Consider the following 6,002-nt stretch of genomic DNA (forward strand, 5'->3'; position numbering starts at 1 on the left):
GAAACTCCATATACGGTGGCTTAGGGTCGCAGTCGACTCAGTGGCAGTGGGTATGTGTGAGTGTAGATGTAGGAAAAAGACATGCTGGTGTTCTCTGGTGTTGTTAGTTGTCCGACTCATAGAGATAGCCCGTGTTAGGGGGAGAACTGCACTCCACAAGGTGTGCTGGCAACTTGATGGAAACATCATCAAGTTTTTCTTCTGTGGTGCTGATGTCAACCTCTTGGCTAGGAGTCTAGCCACTCAGAGACTCCAAAACCCAGTTACCTTCAAGCTGACTCAGATGCCTGCAACTCCATGTGTGTCAGAGCAGAACTGTGATCCGTAAGGTTTTCAGTGGCTGGTTTTTTTGGAAGTAGATTGCCAGGCCTTTCTTCCAAGGACTTGACCTTCCAACCTTTTAGTTAACAGCTGAGCATATTAACCATCTGCACTATGAAATCTGAAATGGTGCAGTCACTTGGGAACAGCAGCAGTGGAGCTGATGTTTATCCTCTTGTTGCAGGTTGTTCCCTGGCTCCAAGGTCAAAGTAGGGGATTCTGTGCACCAGGAGCACATGGGTAGCAGGACTCGGCAACCTCCAACCACCCCTTAAGCCCTTTCCTAAGCCTTGTCCCCACCCCCTTCACAGCCATCCATGTGGCTGCTCCATGAAGTCCCGGGATACATCCATCTGAGGTGACCATCCTATGAAAGGCTCTCGGGGCCATGCCTGGATTCTGCCTGGCCTGCAGCCTAGTTCAAGCACTCCCAACCTCAGGAAGGGCCACCAGCAGGGAGGGGGGCAGGAGGGGACAATGAGCACTCACTCAAGCCGGCAGATCAAGCCTGGCTTAAGGAAGTGCTGGAGTTTCCCCGAGGGAGGAGGACAGTGATACAGAGAGAACGAGGAGAGGGATAGAACACACAGATGTACAACAGTACAGAGGATGGTGTGGGCACGAGTCCCTGCCTCAGAGCTTGCTTTGGACTCTTTAAAGATGCCTGGCATTCTGTCCTATTGTTATTTATCGTGGTAAACGTGTCAACAGACCATTTGCCAGATTAACATTCTCTACAAGGGCATTTTCAGTGCCATTGATTACATTCACCATGGTGTGCCAGCACCATTATTCCACCTCCATTAACAGAAATGGTCCCGCAAGTAGTGATTCCCCAGCCTGGTACGGTTGCTGTTACATGACAGCAAGTTGATTCCGACTCGTAGCATCTTTACAGGACAGAGCAGAACTGCCCAAGCCCATGATCTTTATGGGAAGGGTACCCTGATAGCCTAGTGGATTACGAGCTGGGATGCTCCCCACAAAGCCAGTAGTTCAAATCTACCAGCCATTCTGTGGGAAAAAGATGAAGCTTTCTGCTCCCCTAAAGATCTACGGAGTGCTGGTGTGGCACTGTGGGTTAATGTGCTCGACTGCAAAGTCGGCTTGACCCATTAGGTTGGCAGCTCAAACTCACCAGCTTGAGCTATACAGGGTCATTATGGGTTGGAACCAACTAAAACCCTATACAGGGTCGCTATGAGTCGGAATCAACTCGGCAGCATGTAGCAGCAGCAGCAGCAGCGACCTACAGCCTCTGAAGCCCTATATACAGGGTTGCTAGGAGTCAACAACATGCCACCACCACCCATCTTTATGGGAGCAGATTGCTGGCATCTTTAGGAGTCACTGGTGCGTTTGAACAAACGACTTTTCTGTTAGCAGCTGAGCACTTAACTGTTGTGTCCCCAGGACTGCTCCCTCCAATCTCTGGAAACTACTAATAAATTTTGGTCTCTACACACTTGCCTACTATCATATTATCTTTAAGAACAAATAATAAAGCGGAAGACGTGGGCCCCCTCTGGTTAAGATATCCAGCTCTGCTCACTGCACTCATGTGCTGTCTGCATGAAGAGACTCCTCAGGCTACACAGGGAACTAACTCAAGCATCTACAAACACAGGGACCTGAAAGTAAAAGCAACTGAGATGTGTCACAAACAAAGGAAAGAGAGGAGGAGAAAGTCACACACACAAGAGAAAGGGGCAATCCTGGAGACTGAGATAAATGACACAGAGCAGCACCAAAAGTAAGAAAAGCAACAACAAAAAATTGTTTTTAAACTTTGAGAAAAAGACAGAGGCCACCGCGAGGATATTTAGAAAAACCTAAGTACACAGCCAGCGTCCCTGCTACAGGTGATGAATGTGTTCAGTTGCTAGTCGTAAGGTTGGAGATTTGACTTCACTCAGAGGTACGTGGCAATAACGACCTGGCAATCCACTATACTCTCCACTACTGGAAAGCTTGTGGAGCGCAGTTTTACCCTGGCATTTTATTGGGAAGCCACCGCAGGGTCAGCTCCATAGCAACTGGTGAGAGGCCCTGATGGTGTCATGGTGCTAGCTCTGTGATCAGCTGTGATCATGGGCTGATTTTCGGAAGCAGATCATCAGGCATTTCTTCCTAGTCTATCTTAGACTGGAAGTGCCACTGTTCAGCATCACAGCAACACATGCACCTCCAGGGACAAATGGGTGGTGGCCGCATGAGGTACACTGGACAGGAATTGAACCCAGATGTCCAGAATGAAAGGTGAGGCCTTTGACCACTGACCCACCACTGCCTCCCTCTAGAACTAAGGGGTTATGGACTGAATTGTGTCTCCCCCGCAAAACTGTGTGTTATAAATGCCTTGATGCCTAAGGTCATAATCCCATTTGGAAATGGGCTGTATTTATGTCAATGAGGCAGGATTAGTGTAGGGTCTATCTTCTGAGATATACCAAGCTCAAAACCCACTACCACTGACTCAAAGTAACCCTATTTAGCAAAATCTTTATGGGAGCAGACAGTCTCATCTTTTTCCTAAGGAGCAGCTGTTAGTTCCTAACCACTTGCCTTATGGTCAGCAGTGCAATGCTTATCTCATCGTGTCACCAGGGCTCCTTATTTTGAGATATACGAAAGATTAAACAAGGAAGCTAGGAGCAGAGATGGGGAAAGTGATACCTAGCCACCATATAAAGATCTCCAGGAGCAAAAGATCAGAAGAGACAAGTACGTTCCTCAGAATTTGACAAAGAGAGAAAGCCATCCCAAGAGCTGGCACCCTGCTTGTTACAGCCCCCCACTGTGGTGCTTCTGTTCAGCAGCACTGGAGAACTCAGACAGAGGGGACAGATTTGGGTGTGCTGGTCAATGACACCAGCTGGAAGTTCCTATTTCATTACACACATTTCCGGTCCTGCAATGCATGCAGGGGAGGAATGGGGAGCCTGACGGGAAGCTCCACTTCCTCTTACGACACTGCTTCCTCCCAGGAATGAGTTGCACCTGTCCAGTGCCCACACACCTTAGTGGGTCATTGCGACAGCGGACACGTGCTGAGCAGGCACACAGTTCCCTGTGATGGCCATCCCCAAGTCCATCCAGGGCCCCCACAATGTGGCAGTGGCTAGAGGAAGGCCTTTCAGCTGCAGCTGCAGGGAAAGAGCACAATACAGCTCCCACTGACCTGGAAACCCAGAGGAGACACGGAGACACACCTGATCACCCTGACACAGCCAGCCTTCCACGCAGGAGTGGGGCACAGCCTTCTGTGCAGGTGGTCACATGAGGGCAGCAGGCTCGGCCAAGGCAGAACCAGGTCATGACTGCAAGGGGCTCGGGGCGTTTGAAACCTCCCAGAACACACAGCTTCTCACGTGGTCCCTGGGTGACGCAAATGGTTAAGTGCTCTACTAAACGAAAGGTTGGTGGCTCAAACCACCCAGTAGCACCTAGGAAGACAGACCTGGTAATGTTTCCTAAAGGTCAGAGCCTTGAAACCCTACTCTGCACACGTGGGCTCACCAGGAGTCCACATCCACTTAACAACACGGTTTCCCAGTCACAGAGAGGCAAGGGAGAGCGTGGTAATGGATCACCAGGGAAAAACACACAACACAACATGACTGGGAGAGGGCACAGAAGAGGACACGCGGCACAGTTCTGCCAGTACATGGGCTGCAGAACACCAAGACACACAACATCACGACAGAGTCAAGTACTGTGAAGAGGAATGAAGGAACAATGTTGAGGAGAATGGCAGTTGTCCAAGACAGGGGCTGAACAGGGCTGGCAAAGGGTAATGAATGCCTGTGCAGACTTACAGCCAGCAGCCAGCAGCATGTGCTAAAACACACACCCCTGCAACAGGCTGGACCCTGTTGTTGTTCACTGCCATCAAGTCAGTTCCAACTCATAGCAACCCTGTATAGGGTTTCCAAAGAGCAGCTGGTAGGTTTGAACTGCTGGTTTTGTGCTTAACAGTCCAGTGCTTATCCTATAGCACATCAGGACTCCTATCAAATGATTCTTATTAAAATCATAGAGATAGGTGTTGTAAACTAAACCCATTGCCCTAAAGTTGATTTCACCTCATGGCAGCAACTCCACGTGACAGAGGAGAAATGCTCCGCAGAATTCCTTGGCTACAATCTTGACGGAAGCAGATGGCCAGGTCTTTCCCCCACAGCCATTGAACAGGTTCACACTACCAAACCTGAAGTTAGCAGTCAATCGTAAACCACATGTACCTTCCAGGCTCTTGGACACACACCTAATCCCTCTAAAACATATATGAAAAGGCAAAGGAACCACACAGCACAAACAATTTTGAAAAACAACAGCGTGGGAGAAATCTATAGACCAGATTTCAAAATTTTGGCTAAAGCTACAGTAATCCATGAGGGGGCAGTGGTGCTCAGTGCTGGAATTCTCAACTCCCACGAGGGAGGCCTGGTGTGGTGCTGTGGGCTAATGCATCAGACTACAAAGTCATCTGAACTGTAAAGTTGGTGGTTCAAGCTCATCAGCTCTTCCTTGGAAACCCTATACAGAGTCGCTATGGGTCAGAATCGACTCGACAGCACTTAACAACAACAACACATTAGGGAGGACAGATTCAATTCCTGGACAATGCACTGTGTCAGTGGCGCTGCCAGACTAAGATGAACTAGGATAAAGGCTGGTTACTGACTTCTAAAAATCAGCCAGTGAAACCCTATGGAGCACAGTGGTCCAGTCTGCAGCCAATCCCAGGGTGCAGGATGAAGTAGCCATAGATGACGGGCTGCCTGTCTGACAGCTAACAGCAACAGTAACCAAGACTGTGGGGTGCTGTGAGGGACCCAAAAGTGTCACCCCAAATACTGTAAACTGTGCTGTAAACCCTAACCTCTGCCCCAGGATTATAATCCCAATTGGGAATGGGTTTTCTTTGATAAATTAATGTGGCAGAAATTGTGTAAAGTGTCTTTTGAGTCTGTCTCTTTTGAAATAAAAGCAATTAAACAAGCAAGCAAGAGCAGAGATGGGATAAGACAGATGCCAAGACACGTGGAGATCTCCAAAGAACCAGGAAGCAGAAGCTGAAGAAACAAGGAACTTGCTCCAGAACTTACAGAGCTGATATGCTATGAGTTTGGACTTCAAGCCTCTGATGCTGTGAGAAAATAAATTTGTTTGTTCAAGCCAAAAACAAATAAATTTGGTTAAAATATAGGGTGCTTGTTGTTGTTGTTAAGTGTCGTCGACTCAGTTCTGACTCACAGTGACCCTTGCAAAAGGTTTCTGAGGAGCAGCTGGTAAGTTTGAACTGCTGGCCTTGAGGTTCAAACGGATATCGCAGTCCATCCAGGGCATTATCTTGCAGCACCACACCAAGACTTATAGGATGTTTAGTTCAAAACTTTTAAAAAACTGTGTGGTACTGGCAGAGGGCGAAACACACGGCGCCGCATGTGGCGAAGGCACACTCTTTGGGGGTACCTCGCGGTTGTGGGGCATAAAACCGGGTCTCTGCTGCGTGGGCAGTATGTCAGACAGACCATGAGGATAATTTTGATGGTGATGACTGTGATGATGTGGAGTAGGAGGAAGGACTAAATGACCTAGCGCATGCGAGGAGTAGAGTCAGAAAAACCCTTAGGGGAGCGACCACAGGCCAGGCAGAAACGGATCACTACGCAGAA

The sequence above is a fragment of the Chrysochloris asiatica genome, unplaced genomic scaffold (genome assembly GCF_000296735.1).
Source record: "Chrysochloris asiatica unplaced genomic scaffold, ChrAsi1.0 scaffold00442, whole genome shotgun sequence".
NCBI lineage: Eukaryota > Metazoa > Chordata > Mammalia > Afrosoricida > Chrysochloridae > Chrysochloris > Chrysochloris asiatica.